General features: G+C 37.4%; 1 long non-coding RNA gene across 1 annotated transcript; it reads left to right on the top strand.

Moving 5' to 3' along the window:
- Positions 1 to 4,941: 4,941 nt before the first annotated feature.
- LOC100922947 lies at positions 4,942 to 7,209 on the top strand. Its single transcript, XR_004230607.1, has 5 exons — positions 4,942 to 5,057; positions 5,803 to 5,863; positions 6,305 to 6,388; positions 6,857 to 6,951; positions 7,110 to 7,209. It is a non-coding gene; the product is annotated as an uncharacterized LOC100922947 (long non-coding RNA).
- The last annotated feature ends 9,196 nt before the right edge of the window (positions 7,210 to 16,405 follow it).

Raw genomic sequence — 16,405 nt, 5'->3', positions numbered from 1 at the left:
ACAAAGAGAGTTCTGGGTCATGGCAGGGGGAGAACATAAGGGGTCCTCCCCAAAATCTTTGTACAACAGTGTTTTTGTTGGGAACCTCCACACTAATCCTAATCTAATCTGTAATTTAAGGGTCCAAAGCATCACACCTCAAAATATATTCATTCCCTCTCTCTCTCTCTCTCTTTTCTCCCTCTTTCTCTTCTCTCTTTCTACCCTTCTTTCTCTCCTCTCTTTCTTTCTATCTCTCTCTTTCTTGTTCTTCTTTCTCTTTCTCTCTCTTTCTTCTCTCTCCTCTCTTTCACTTTCTCTCTCTCCTTCTCTCTCCTCCCTTTTCTTTCACTTTCACTCTCTCCTTCTCTCTCGTTTCTTTCCCTTTCTCTGTATATAGGTATGGATATATCTGTGTGTCTAAATATCTATATCTGTATAGCTTTCTCTCCTAGTCATAAATCTAAGGGGCATTTCAATTGAGGAGGAGGGAGAAGAGAAGCCGCCCAGCAGGGGCTCTCCCCCCCAAGCCAGACCTTAGCCATTGTGATGTGTATGGGAAGGGATCTGGGTGAACAAGACCAGGGGTCTCCCAAGCACTGAACACAGCAGGGAGTCCTCCCTCCAAACACAGCTCCTGTCCTCCTTGAGAGTTTCATGAGCATCTAGGAAGAGATCCCTCCCAACAAAGAGGGTTCTGGGTCATAGAAGGGGGAGAACATAAGGGGTCCTCCCCAAAATCTTTGTACAACAGTGTTTTTGTTGGGAATTTCCATACTAATCCCAATCTAATCTTTAATTTGGGGGTTCAGAGCATCACAGCTCAAAGTACATTCATTCCCTCTCTCTCTCTCTCTTTTTTCTCCTTTCTCTTCTCTCTTTCTATCCTTCTTTCTCCCCTCTCTTTCTTTCTATCTCTCTCCTTTTTTGTTCTTCTTTCTCTCCTCTATTTCTCTTTCTCTCTTCTTCTCTTTCCTGTCACTTTCTCTCTCTCTTTCTTCTCTCTCCTCTCTTTTGCTTTCTCTCTCTCTCCTTCTCTCTCCTTTCTTTCCCTTTCTCTGTATATAGATATGGATATATCTGTGTGTATAAATATCTATATCTGTATAGCTTTGCCTCCTAGTCATAAATCTAAGGGGCATTTCAGTTGAGGAGGAGGGAGAAGTGAAGCTGCCCAGCAGGGGCTCTCCCCACCAAGCCAGACCTTAGCTATTGTGATGTGTCTGGGAAGGGATGTGGTCCAACAAGACCAGGGGTGTCCCAAGCACTGAGCACAGCAGGGAGTCTTCCCTCCAAACAGCTCCCGTCCTCCTTGAGATTTCATAATCGGGGGTCCTCCCAACAAAAGAGGGTTCTAGGTCATGGGGGGAGAAATAAGGGGTCCTCCCCAAACCCTTTGTAAAACTGTGTGTTTGTGGGGGAACCTCCAACTGCCAGTTCTTATCAACATTGGTTTAGAATAGTCTGATGTCTCCCCTCAAGAAATGTACACCTTTCCTAGTTAATCCCCATGGGGAGGGGGAATCCTTCCTCAGAACACAGGAGGGGTCTGTTGGGCGGCCCACAGTGGGGGGTCCTTAGCGAGGGAGGAAATTCCTTTTTGAAACCCCCTTCTAGGTCATTGTGGGAGAATTTGCAGGCAAACCGTTAGATGGACAATAAGGGTTCCTCCATACTACGCCAATTGAAACCTATAATTTGGGGGTCCAGAGCATCACAGCTCAAAATATATATATATATATATATATATATATATATATATATTCTCTCTCTCTTTTCTCCTTCTTTCTCTTCTCTCTTTCTATCCTTCTTTTTCTCTTCTCTCTCTTTCTTCTCTCTCCTCTCTTTCGCTTTCTCTCTCCTACTCTCTCTCTCTTTTCTTTTGCTTTCACTCTCTCCTGTCTCCTTTCTCTTTCTCTCTCTCTTTTTTTCTCTCCTCTGTTTCTCTATCCTTCTTTCTTTCCTTTCTCTTCCTCTCTCCTTCTTTCTCTCCTCCTTTCCCTTTTGTTGTATAGATATAGATATCTGTGTTCTAAATATCTATTCTGTAACTGCCCAGTCATAAATCTAAGGGCATTTCGGAGGAGGAGGGAGAACAGAAGCCACCAGCAGGGCCTCCCCAAAGCCAGACAGCCATTGGATGTGTATGGGAAGGGATCTGGGGTGAAAAGACCAGGGGCTCTCAACCACTCAACAGCAGGGAGTCCTCCCCTCAAACACACTCCGTCCTCCTTGAGGTTTCATGAGACAAGATCCCTCCCAACAAAAGACGTTCTGGGTCATGGGGGGAGCATGGGTCCTCCCACACAACTTTTTAACTTTGTTTGTGGGGAACCTCCATATAACCAGTTCTCATCAACACATGGTTCCAGAATAAAGTCCTGATGTCTCCCCTGCGAAATGTACACCTTTCCTAGGAAAACACCCTGGGGAGGGGGAATCCTTCCTCAGAGCAGCAGGGGGGGTCACCCAATGGGGTTCCCACAGGGGAGGAATCTCCTTGTTAAACCCTTGGTTTATCTGGGAAATTTGCAAAACAGATGGACAATAAAACCCTCCAAACCCAATCAAATATAATTTGCGGGTCAACTACCACAGCTCAAAAATATTTCATTCTCTCTCTTTCTCTCTCTCTCTCTCTCTCTCTCCCGCCTAGTAGGGGTTCTTCCTCCCAAGCTAGATCTTAGCCATTGTGGTGGGTTTAGGAAGTGATCTGGGCAAACAAGACCAGGAGTCTTGGCAGTGGCGGCCTTCACCAGCACAGCAGGGGGTCCTCCTCCAAAGACAGCTCCAGAACATGGAGACTGATCTCTGTTTAGGCCTGAAGGCAGCCCCCCTTAAAAGCCCAGTTCTCATGGCTAGCAGGGGGAGACCCTTAAGGAAATTGAGTGTTGGGGGGAAATGCTAAGTTACACATCAGCCAGGTTTCCATAACATCTCACTTCTCATCAACATTGTGGGGTTCCAGAGCATCCCAGCTGGAAATTCTCCCCTATTTCTCCAGCCTTCCAACACATTTATTAGAAACTTTAATCTTTTAGAACAGCAGGGTCCTCCAATCCACCTGACCTCCAGGGGGCATTTTCTCCCTAAATGTTTTTTTTATATGGGGAAGGGATCTGGAACAAGAGAACCAGGGGTCTCTCTTCCAATATAAGTCCAGTTCCCAGAGTTCATGGCCAGGCCACTCAGCTGGCCGGCCTGGCATCGTCCTTATTCAGAAAAGCCCGAAACAATGACAGTGTTCTATCGGCTTGGGATTGGGGTCCAGGGCCGAATGTGATCCTGGTAGGGGAGGGTGGGGGGAGAGCCACAACAGTTTTGGAAAGGGAGAGCCCAATTCTTGGTTTGCCTCCTCTCTGCATACATTGAGGGGCGGTCTGGCTTTGGGGCCTGGGGGGGACTTGAAAACAGCTAAAAAAACGAGGGTCCCCAAGCCAGTTCAGGTGAAATTCAAATAAAAATAAAAATTGTCTACAGGGAGGATAATGTCACATGATCCAAGGACCCTTCATTAGCTTCGAACATTTTAGGGACAAACACTGGTCACCGCCCTCCTACCCCAAGGGAAGGGATGAGCCAGCCCCCTGGCCGGGTGAACAAAGGGGAACAAAAGTGACACCACAACCAAAGTGGCTTTCCGGGGAAGGGTTAAGTAGCTGGGCCCATCCCGGTCCCCAACCAATGCTGATGGCCTGGCAGCCGGGAAGGGTGGCTTTCAGCCAGGATGAGGGGTCACCCAACCGACCGGCCGACTGAACTTCCCCCCAAAGTTTATTGCAAATTGGGGCACATCTGATGGGTTCGTCCCATGGCCAAACGTGGAAATTTCGTTATAATCATTTCCAATTTCACTCCCATCCCCCACCCAAACCGTCCTACCCCCCCCAACCCCACCCCAACCCCACCCTAAGTCCATAGTTGCCACACCAGTGACCTCACAATCACCAACAGGCCTCCTAACTGCATAAAAGCAGCACAGGCACCACTCACGCCACTGCTCCCCCAGGCAGGCCCACCTCCGGGTTGCCTACCTCTGTTCCTCCTCCTCCTCCTCTTTCCTCCCTTCCTCTTCTTCCTCCCCTTTCTTTCTCTTCCTTCCCTTCTCTTTTTTCTCTCTTTTCTATAAGGCTTCAAGCTTCCCCCCTTTTTTAGGTTTTTTCAATTTTTTACTTCTTCCCAGGCAGTCCTCCCTCCCTTCCAGGGCCCTGCCTGACTGCGGGTTCTCAAACTTTTTGTTTTTTAATCTTTTATCCTACTAAAATATTCGGAGCTCTCCCAAAGTTTTTGTTAATCGGTTTATTTATAAATTTTTACCATATTGGAAATAACTATTTTTAATTTAGCCCTTAAAAAAGGGCTTTGAGATCCCCAGGATTCGAGACCATCCCTGAAAACCAGGGCCTTAGTCTCCCCAGCTGACCCCAACCTCACCATTCCTCCCCTGTCCTGCAACTGTGCCAGCAGGGACTGCCCTTTTCGCCGGGAACCCGAGGGGCCCCTGGCCGGGGGACGTCACTGACTGGTCTGGGGCCGGTTTGTTTTCAGTTCTGGGTGTTTATGGATACCACGGGCATATAACAGTGTTTAAGAAGGGAATAGAAATCCTTCTAGTTGCTTCCTGGTAAACATGCTAACCCTCGGGTAGCCTAAGGGGTCGTGGATTTTAGGAAGAGGGACCTCAGTGACTTAAAGGACCCCAGGGGGGGTTTTCGGGTCGGCCCGGGTGGCAGAAACCAGAGCCTTGCTTCCTCGGCCCAATGTCAGATCTCAGACGGGAAGTGAACCACCCAAGGAGCAGCCCCTCTTCGGGGGCCCAAGGAGGCCTTGGGCCCCAAAGGGGCACAGCGGGGAGGGAACACTTGGACAGCCCCAGGGAGGGCGTGGGCGGGGACAGCAGGAGGGCGTGTTGGGGCTTCCCCCTCTGAGTGCAATTTTCAGCTTGTGCTGTAAACGCAGTCCGGGGATCTTAGAATGAAGGTTACCCCCACACCACAGCCACCAATCCAACGCCGAGCAGACATGAGGAGGAGGAGGAACAGGAGACCCAGGGAAGGAAAGCAGACCACAATAAATCAGTAAGTGGGAGCCCAACCATCGTCCTTCTCCCCACCTCTAGGCCAGGCTGGGAGCTCCTGCCTCCCCCACCGCCCAGAGCCCCAAGCCTGTCACCTCATGGGCCACTAGTTGTCCCAAAAGGTTTTTCAAATATTCCATTGTGAGCCATTTACCAAGAGGTAGATGGAACTTTAAACTATACTGTTACTATTAGCGGTTTAAAAAGTAACCTGAGGGATTATGGGACAAAGAGGAAATCTAAAACCTCCTTCTATGTGGTTCTGAAAATCAGAACTGGGGTCCCTCATTACAAGGCTCAAGCAAAGCCAGAAATAAATCGCACTTGAGGGATTTGTTTTAAGATACAAAGTTCAATGGCCACCCAAAAAGAAATGGGTGTTTTTTTTTAATTTATGAACATGTATAAGGAGAAAAGTATTTGAAAAGAAATGAATGCTTACATCAATGCTTAAAAAATAGAATTTCAACAAAGAAAAGCTCAATGGACAGCAAAATGGGAGGGGTTCCTCAGGTAAAGCACAAAGAGGCCTCCTCACCCACATACTACTAATGACCAGGGACGGGAGGACAAGCTCTTCTCTAGCAGGGGGAGACTCTTAGGGAAAAAACAAGGGTCAGGCACCGGGAAACAGTGTGTTGGGGGAAAGCCTTAGCCCCACAGCAGGGAGCCCCCATACTAAAGCAGTTGTCCTTTAGAAGTTGGGGTTTCAGATAATCACAGTTCAAAATTCTTCCTATACACAGCTGTACAAGTCATCCCCAGAATACATCGATTGGGAAAACGGGAAAATCATCAGATCATGAGGTAACCCTCCATACTCTAGAAACTAACACACAACTGGGCCAAGGAGGGGGAGGGAAAATCAGGCAGCCCAGCAGGGGTCTCCCTCCCAAGCTACATCTTAGCCATTGTGGTGGGTGTGGGAAGGGATCTGGAGGGACAAGACCAAGGGTCTCCCTTCCATTCAGCACAACAGGGAGTCCTCCTTCCAAACCCAGCTCCCGTCCTTTTTAGGAGATTTATTGAAATGAGGGAAGGGAGCCCTCCAACAAATACAGGAAATCCTCCAGGAGAAGAAAAGCTAGTCCTCCAATGGCTGGGGAGGGGGGCACCTAAGCAGGACAGCCAGGGCTCTTCTAGCAAACTAGCTCTTAACCAATAAGCTACGATTGGGGGGGGGGGGAGTGTGTATAGGCAGATGTTCCTCAGGTAGAGAACAAATGGCCTTCCTATCTCTCCATATAGGCGTTTTTTCCCGTTACCGAGGCCACTGTGGTCCCTGAACAACCTAGGAGGGGAGAGTCCTAGTGAAGGGAATTCCACAACATGGTAAGTGATTTCTAGGCAATCCTACAGCTCTCATGAGTAGGAGAAGACCCTTGGGGAAATTTCAGGGCTCCTTGGGACAGTGAGAGTTGGGGGAAATGCTTCGCTACTTCTCTGAGTTCTTGATAATCCAAGTTCTCATGGATCTTTTGGCTTTCCAGAGCATCCCAGCTGGGAATCCTCCCCATATACCTCCACACAGCTCTTCCTCAATGTATCACTTAGAAATCCGGGGGAGTCTTTAGCAGAACAGCAGGGGGGCCTCCTTAAAACATCACCCAATCCACACTGAGCAGCACTGCAAGGGTTCGGGGACATGACACTTAAAGCACCTGCTCTCCTCCCTAGCAGGGAGAAGCTGGGGAAACAGCAGGGAACCTGCCTAGGGAAACAGTTGAGGGGAAACCCTGAACTGCACAGCAGGGAGTCCTCCATACTAAACCAATTCTCATCCCCAATTTGGGCTTGCAGAAAAGAACATCACAATGAAAATTCTCCCTATATCTGTACAAGTCTCCCTCAGAACATCGATTGGAACAACTGACAAATCTTCGACATAACATCAGGTAATCCCATAGTCAAAGGAGCTGACAGTTGGGCTAGGGGGGAGGGGCTGAAGCAGCCCAGCAGGGGTTCTCCTTAATCCATAGGGGTGAGGAAGGGGGAAGGGATCGGGAGGTTGAACAAGATCAGGGGTCTCACCTATATATCTAATAATTTGCAGACGTGCAGAGGCATCTTTTGGCAACTTTCAATGGAACCCTCCTTCAAGGGACAGCTCCAAAAACATCGTGAGTGATTTTTGTGCGGCCCTCAAGAAAGCTTCCTCCCCAGGGAAACTGTGTATTGAAGGGAAACTCTCTAAAGCAGTAGTCTGGCTTTGGAAGTGGAGGGGGAGGTGGTGCTTAAATATTTACAGAGCTGGGGTCTCCCCAAGTCAGATTCAGGGTGAAATTCAGATAAAATGGAAAAATTGAGCAGACCATTGTGCTACAGGGAGGGATGATTGTCACATGATCATCAGACCTTCATGTATATTTGGTTATAATATTTCCATTTTCACCTGCAGCCCCACCCCCACCCAAATCTGCCCCCCCCACCCTACTCTGCCCCCACCCCCACCCTACTCTGCCCCCACCCCACCCTAAGCTCTTAACTGTCACACCAGTGACCTCACAACCAGCAGAAACTTGGGAATTCCGTAGTTTCAATGGCAACGCGTGGTACACGCTAGGAGCCATCTCCTCACTGCCCCTGACTGCCAGGCAGCCTACTCTCCCAGGTGCCACTTTCTTCCTGCCCCCTTCTTTTGTACCAGGCTTCAGGCTTTCGCTCTGCTCTCTTTTAAGGTAATTCCCTCTTACCTACACAGATACCTCTGTCCCCTCCCGCTCAGGGCTCCCGGAGAGCCTGGACTCTCCCCAGCCCAGACCCTCAACCTTCCTACAGGCCATTCCTCCCCTGTAACCTGCAACTGTGCCAGCTCCCAAAACTTCAAAAAACCCCTTTTTTAAAAATTTTTTCCCCCGGTTCAAAACCCCTCCCTTTCCTTTTCTTCCCCCTTTTTTAAGGGGGTTCCCCCAAATTCTGGAATTAAAAACCCCCCAAATTATTTTCCCCCAAAGGGGCTCCCCCATTTCTGGGGGGGGAAAAACCCCCCAAAAAAAATTTAACCCTAAGGAACTTTTTTTAAAAATCCAGGGCTTTTTAAAACCCTTTAAATCCCGGGTGAGGGTTAAAATAATTTTCCCCCTTTCCAAAGGGGCCTTTCCCCCCCCCTTAATTAAATTTTTTTTCCCCCTTTTCACCAAAATTTCCCCTTAATTCCAAAAAAACCTTTTTTATTTTTTAAAAAAATTAAAAAAACCCCACTTTTTAAAATTTTTTTTTTTTCAATTTGGGCTTTTTTTTCCCTTTAAATTCCCAACAAAAACCCCCTTAAATAAATTTTTTTTAAATAACCCCAAATCCCCCCCAAAATTTTTCCTTGGTGGGGTTTAAAAAAAATTTTTTTGGTTTCCAACCCCCAAAAAAATTAAAAAATTTTGGGGAAAAAACAAAACAAAACCCCTTAGAAATTCCAAACACCCCCCCAAGTAAACTCCCCCCTATTCCTCTTGAAAACCCAAACCCCCCCCAAAAAATTTTTTTCCCTCGGAATTCCAAAACCCAAATTTCCCTTTATATGGCTTCCAACCCAAAACCCCACTTTATTTTTAAACCCCAATACACACCACAAACCCAAAAAAACCCAAAAAAAAAATTTTATATTTAAAATTAAAAAAAACCTTTCAGAGGAACAACCCACCCAAAACCCCTTTTTTTTTAATTTTAAAATTTTTTGTAGGTACCCCCCAAAAACCCCCCAAAACCCAACCAAAAATCCCCAGAAATTTCCAAAAAAAAAAATAATTCCAAATTAAAAAAAAAAATTTTCCCCAAGGGCTTCCAAACCAAAATTATCCCCAAAGGGGGCCCCAAAAATTTCAAAAAAAAAATTTTCTTTGTAAGGCCAACCAAAAACAATTTAATTATGGAGAACTTCAAAACAACAAAAATTTTAAAAAAAAAATTAAAAACCCAAAACCCTTATTTTAAACCCCCAAAACCCTTTTTTTAAAAAAAAATATATTTTCTGTAAAATTAACCACCAAAACCCCCCAAAAAAAAATTTTAAAATTTTCCCGGGGGAATTACACCCCAACAAAACCCATATAGGAAAACCAACCCAAAAACCCAAACCCCCAAAAAAAAAAAATTTAAAATTTTTTTTTAAAACCCCTTTTAGAGAATTCAACAACAAAATCCCAAGGGAAAAACACAAAAAACCAAAACCACATTAAATTTAAAAAGGGGAAAAACCCAAAAAACCCCTTTTAAAACCACAAAACCAAAAATTTTATAAGGGAAAACCAACAAAAAAATTTTTTTTTTTTAAAAATAAAAAAAACCCCCCCAAATTTTAGAACTTCCCAACAAACAACAAATAAAATATTAATTATAATTTAATTTTTCCCTTTTAACTTCCCAACAAACAAAAATTTTAATTTTAAAAATTCCTCATGGGGAAAACAAAACCAAAAATTATAAAAACCCCATTAAAACCAACCACACAATATCCCTTTGGGAAAAACAACCACATTTCAAGTGGCTTCACACACACAAAAAATTTAAAAAATTAAAACCCCAAATTAAATTTTAAAAAAAATTTCCCCAAGAGGAACCAACACACACACAAAACCAATTAATTTAAAAAATTTAATTAATTTGGAAATAAACCAAAACCCAATCCCAGTAGGTTTCCCAACCAAAATTCCCCTAAAACCCAAACAAAAAAAATTTTTTTAAAAAAAAAACCCCTTTCTGTAGGGCTTCCCAACAACAATATTAAAAACAAACCCCAAAAAAAAATTTCCTTAAAAAAAAAAAAATAAAAAATTATCCCCGGGAATTCCCAAAACAAACCCCGGGCTTCAAAAACCCATTCCTCATAGGGAAAACAAAAAAAAATTTTCCCAAGTAAATTTAAACCAAACACAATAAACACCACTTTAAATTCCTCTTAAACTTCACAAAAAAAAAAAAAGAAAAAAAAACAAAAAACAAAATTAAATTATATAATATCCCTCAAGGGGGGTTTTTAAAAACTATATCCCCTAAGTGGTTAAACCCCCACTATTTCCCTTGGAATTTTCCAAAATTAACCCCTGAAAACCAAAAACCCCAAAAATATTATATTAATTTAATTTCCCAAGGGCCCCCAAATCCCTTAGGAAAAACCACCAAAACCCAAAAAATATAATTTAAAAATTAAATCCTCTGGGAAAACCCACCCAAAAACCAAAATATTTAAATTTTTATCCCCATGAGGGAAAATTAAAACAAAAAAAACAACAACACACACACACATATTTTTATTAATTTTTCCCTTGTGGGAAAAAAAAACACATATATTTTAAAAAATATATTTATGGGGAAAAAAACCCCCATTAGCTTTAAAAACCCTAAAACCCATTTTTTTAAAACCCCCCCTAAAACCTTTTAATTCCCTTAGGGTTAAACCAAAATTTTATTAGAAAAAAACCACAAAAAAATTTTTTATTTAATTTTCCCTTATAGGAAAAACTTTATTCTTGGGGCCCCAAAAATTTATTTTAAGCCCAAAATTATTTTTTAAAAAAACCCCAAAAAAAATTTATTTTTTAAAATTTTATCCCATTGGGGCTTTTAAAAACTTTTATTCATAGGGAATTAAACAAAACCAAACCCAAATTTTAAAATTTATTATTTTTAATCATGGGAACTTAAAAAAAAATTTATTTTTTTTTATCTGTGGGAACTTAAAAACCCATAATTACCTTTTTAAATTCAACCAAACCCCCAAAAAAAATATATATTTTAAAATTTATTGGGGAAAAAAAATTATCCCTTAGGGAACCCAAAAATTAATCCTCATGTTAAACACTATTTCCCTCATGTAAATTAAAAACCAACCCCTTTGGAAAAATTATTTCATAGGTTTTACAACCAAACCCTATTATATTTTAAAATTTTTTTTTTCCCATGGTTAAAACCCCAAAAAATTTTTTTTAATTTTTTTTTATTTGTGGAATTAAACCCCAACCAAAACTTTTTTGGTAGGAACCAAACCATTATTCCCCTTAAAAAAAAACAACCCCTTTAAAATATTATCCTCATGTGGAACTTAAAACAAATTTATTTAGTTAAAAACCCAATCCCGGGTGGGTTCAAATTTCCCCGGGAAACAACCCCCAACACAAAATTTTTTTTTATAATATATTTTAAAAAACACACAAACCCTTAAATTTTAAAAAAATTTTTTTTATGGCTTAACACACATTTTATCCCCAATTGCTTAAAAAAAAACCCAAATTTTTTCCCCATGTAAACCCCCCCAAAAAAAAAACACCCAAAATATATAATTTTATAATTTAATTTTTCCCCATTGGGAACCCAAAAATTTCCTCATTGGATTCCCCCCAATTTTTTTTAAAAAAATTATTTTCATGTGGGAAACTTTCCCCCCAAAAAATTTTTTTTTTTATTATCCCCAAAGGGAAACAAAACCCCCCTTTTTGGGGAAATTTTTTTAAAAAAAAAAATTTAATTAATTTTAAATTTTTATAAAAAAAAAACACACACAAAATAATTATTTTATATTTATCCCCATAAAAAACCCCAAACATTCCTCATAGGAATTTTTTTAAAAAACCCAAAAATTTTTTTTTTTTTATATTTTAAAGTTTCCAAACCCCAAAACCTTCCCTCATGTGGAACCCCTTTTTATTATTTTATATAAAATTAAACCCCTTTTTTTTTTTAAATTTTTTTTTTGGAATTAAAAAAAATTCCCCATAGTGGGGAATTCCCCCAAATTTTTTAGGGGAAAAAACTTTTTTCTTTGTGAAATTCCAAAAAATTTTTTATTTTTATAGTGGGAAACAAAAATTTTTTTCCCAAAAAACCCCAAAAACCCCTTTATAATTTTAAAATTTTTTTTTATTCCCATTTTGACACAAAACCCAAATTTAAAATTTTATTTTTTATATTCCCTTAGAAAACCACAAAAACTTTTTTTTTATATTTATTTATTTTTTTTCCCATGGAACCCCCCCAATTTTTTTAGGGGTTTTTTTTTTAGAACCCCAAAACCATTTTTTATTTAATTTTTTATATTTTTTTATTTGGAACTTAAAAACTTTTTGGAACCCCACACAAAAACACTTTTTTTATTTTGTAGTTAAAAAATTTTCCCCAGGAATTAAAACACCAAAACACATTTTTATAAAATTCTTTTTTAAAAAATTTTTTTCAGTAGGGATTACAAACCAAAATTTTATTGGGAACTTTTTTAAAATTAATGAAAAAACCCCCAAAAAAACTTTTTTTTTTTTTTTTAATTTTTTGTGGGAATTTTTTTTTTTTTAGGGAATTAAACCCCAAACCCCACATATTTTTTTTTTATTATCCCCATTGGAATTTTTAAAAAAATTTCCCTTGTGGTTTTTTTTATTTAAATTAACGCCTTTTTTCATTGGACCCAAAAAATATTTTTGGTTAAACCCACTAATTTTTGTGAAATTCCCACACCTTTAATTTTTTTTTTAATCCTCAAGGAAACAAACAAAAACTTTTTATAAATTTTTTTTTTTTATCCCCATGGAAAAAAAAATTTATAGGTCAAACTTTTATTTTGTGTTAAAAAAATTAATTTTTTATCCTATGGAAAAAAAAAACCCCCCCCCCCAACAAAAAAATTCCCCCATGTGGTTCCCCCAAAATTTAAATTTTTTTTTTCGGAACCCCTTTTTTATTTTTGGGGATTAAACAAATTTTCCCCTTTTTTGGGTTTTATTTTTTTTTTATAGTTAAACACCCAAAATTCCTTGGGAAAAAAAAATTTTTTTAGGGATTAAAAAAACAACTTTTTAATTTTAAATTACCCTTGTGGAATTAAACCCAAAAATTTTTGGGGAATTTTTAAAAAATTTTTTTATGAAAACAAACCCCAAAACAATTTAAAAATTTATTATTTTGTGGAATTAACCCAAAAATTATTTATGTGGGTTTCCCCCATATATTGGGAAAAAAAATTTTTTTTTGTGGGGAAACTTCCCCACAAAAAAAACTTTTTTTGGATTAAAAAATTTTCCCTTTTTGGGAATTAAACACCCCCCACAAATTTTTTATTTTTATTCCCTTGGAAAAAAATTATCCCTATGGGGGCTTACCAAAACATTTTTTGGGAATTTTTTTTCCCTAAATTAAACACCCCCACAAAACATTTTTTTTTTTTATTTTTTTGGAATTTTTTTGTGGGTTTAAACCACAAAAAACCCAAACCCTTTTTTTAATATATTTTTAAAGGGAAAAAAAAAAAAATAATTAAAAAAATTTCCCCAAAAAAATTTTAAACCAAAAATTTATAAAAAAAAAAAAACCAACACACAATATTTATATAATATATTATCCCCAGTGGAAAAACAAAACATTTCCCTCATGTGGGAAACCAAATTAATTTTTTTGTGTTTTTTTTTAAAAACCCCTTTATTATGTAGTTACACAACAACCTAACACACAATATATATATTTAAATGGGGAAAAAAACATATGAATCCCCCCAAAAACCAACAAACCCAAAAAATATTTTAATCCCCTTTTTAAACCCAAAAACTTATTCAAGTGGGCTTTTTAAAAAATATATATCCTCATAGTAACTTACACAACCAAAAAACCCCTCTTGAAACCAACACACAAAAAATAATAATATTTTTTTTTTGGCCTTAAAAACACCCCTGTGGGGCTTCACCCCCCCAAAAATAATTTTAATTTTTTTATATTTAAATTTTTTTGGGAAAAAAAACACACAATTATTAATTAAATTTTTCCCCTTGGAAAAAAAATTTATTTGGGAAACAAAAAAAACAACACAATTTTATTTTTTTTTTTCATGGGGAAAAACACAAAAAATTTTCCCATGTGGGAATTACCCCCTTTCCCCATGTGGATTTTTTTAAAAAATTTTTGGGAAATTAAAAAAATATTAGGTGGTTACAAACACTTTTTATTGGGGAAAAAAAATATTAATATTAATTTTTTTCCCCAAGTGGGGAACTTAAAAACCCAATTAATTTAAACCCCCCAAAAAAAATATTTATATTAATATTTAAAAATTTTTTTCCCGGGACCAAAAACCAACTTTTTTTTTGGGGAAAAACAATATTTTAAATTAAAAAACATAAATTTTTTTTTTCCCTATATGGAATTCACAAAACCCTTCCCATGGGGCTTTTTTTCCTCTTGGGAAAATTATTTTTGGGAAAAAAACACAATTTTTAATTTAAATTTCTTGGAAACCCTTTTTTAGTGGCCCCAAAAAACACTTTAATTTTTATTCTTTTTTTTAAAACCACTTATTATTTTTTTTTCCCCCAAAAAATTTTTTATTTTTTAATATATTTAAATTTATGGGTTCACAAAAAAAATTTTTTTATTTTTTTTATCCCTATAAAGGGGCCCCCCACAAAACCTTTTAGGAAAAACCACACAAAAATTTTTTTTAGGCCACAAAAAACTATTTTTTTTTTTTTTTTTATTTGTGGTTAACCAAAATTTTTTTATTTGAACTTAAAAAAATAACAACTTATTTTTTTTTTTGGTTACAAAAATTTTTGTGAATTCAAAAACAAAAAATTATATATATTTAAATTTTTATTTTTTAAAAACTTTTTTCTTGGGTTAAACAAAATTTTTTTATTGGGAACTTAAAACAAATTTTTTTTTTGTTAAAACCCCAAAACACTTTTTATTTTTTTTTGGTAAACCCAAAACAAAATTTTTTTGGGGAAACTTTTTTCCCCACCCCAAAAACTTTTTTATTTTATAATTCCTTTGGGAAAAAAAATTTTTCTATGGAACCACAAAATATTTATTGGAACTTCCGAAATATTTTTGTGGGTTACAACAAAAATTTTGTGGTTAACCACAAAATTTAACCCCAGTAAAAACCCCTTTTTTTTTTTTTTTAAAAAACCCCCAAAAACCCACAAAATATTATTTAAATATTAATAAATTCCCTTTGTAAATTAAAACCAAAAATCCCGTGGAACTTTTTTCCCTCGTGAAACTTTTTCCCCACAAAAAATTTTTTTTTTGGTTAAAAAAAATTTTAAAACCCCTATCCCCATAGAATTAAACCCTTTTTGTGGGTTAAAAAAATTTTTTTTAAATTTTCCCCTAGTGGAAACACCCTTTCCCATGTGGAATTTTTATCCCTCAATTGGAATACAACCAACCATTAATTTTTTGGTTTTTCCCCCCAATCAAAAATTTTTATTTGGGAAACCCCTTTTTTTTTGTGGGAATTTTTATATATAATTTTTTTTAGTGGTTTTTTTATTCCCTTGGTTTCCACAATTTCTTGGTAGGGACTTAAAAACTTTTTTTTTTGTTCCCCAACCAAAAAATTTTTTTTTTTTTTTTTTTTCCCTCATAGAGGAACTTTTTAAAAAATATTAATTTGGGGAAACTTTTTAAAAAAAAAATTTTTTATTATTTAAAAATTTATTCCCCATAGTGGTTAAACCCAACCAAAAAATTTATTTTAAAATTTTTTTCCTTAAAAACAATTTTCAAAACTTACACACACACACACACAATATATATATATATATTTTAAACTATGGGAAAAATTAACACAAAAACCTTAAACTTAAAAAAACCCCATAAAATTTCAAAAAGGGCTTCCCCAAAAAACCCCTTTAAAAAAAAATATCCCCTTTGGAACACACCTATATTTAGTAGGAAACCACACACACACAAAACCAAAAATATATTTAATATAAATTAAAAAACCCAAATATTAGGAAAACACACACACACACAAAAAATTATTTATTAATTATATAATAAATATTTCCCTTTAGTAGAACACACACACACACAACAAACCCTTTAATTAAAAAAATATATCCCTCTAGTGGAAAATTAACACACAAAATATATTTTAATATTTAAAATTAACACACACACAAACTTCCCCATGTAGGAATTACACACACCATATATTTCCTCATAGTGAAACTTACACACCCCCCTTTAAAATTCCCCATATAAAAAAAAAAAACCCCCAAAAGGGGTTACACACACACACACAACCCCCATTAAATTAAAACCCCATAGGAACTTTTAAAAATATATCCCTCATGTGAACACACACACACACAAAATTTTAAATTAAAATTTTTAAGTAGATTTTTTTTTAAAAAAAAAAAAAAAATATAAATTTAAATATCCCTTAGTAGAAACACACACACAAACCTATGGTAGACACCCCCCATATATATTATATAAAAACCATTATAGTAAATGTCTGAATTAGGGGCCACCCCTACACAGGGGGCCCAACCCAACCCCAAAATTTTAACCCCTATAGAGACAGTCCTTTAGAGACTTAGAAAAAAAATTTTTTTAATTCCTAAAAATGGAACCAAAAAATTT

The sequence above is a fragment of the Sarcophilus harrisii genome, chromosome X (genome assembly GCF_902635505.1).
Source record: "Sarcophilus harrisii chromosome X, mSarHar1.11, whole genome shotgun sequence".
NCBI classification, from domain to species: domain Eukaryota; kingdom Metazoa; phylum Chordata; class Mammalia; order Dasyuromorphia; family Dasyuridae; genus Sarcophilus; species Sarcophilus harrisii.
This window is presented reverse-complemented; position numbering and strand designations above follow the sequence as displayed.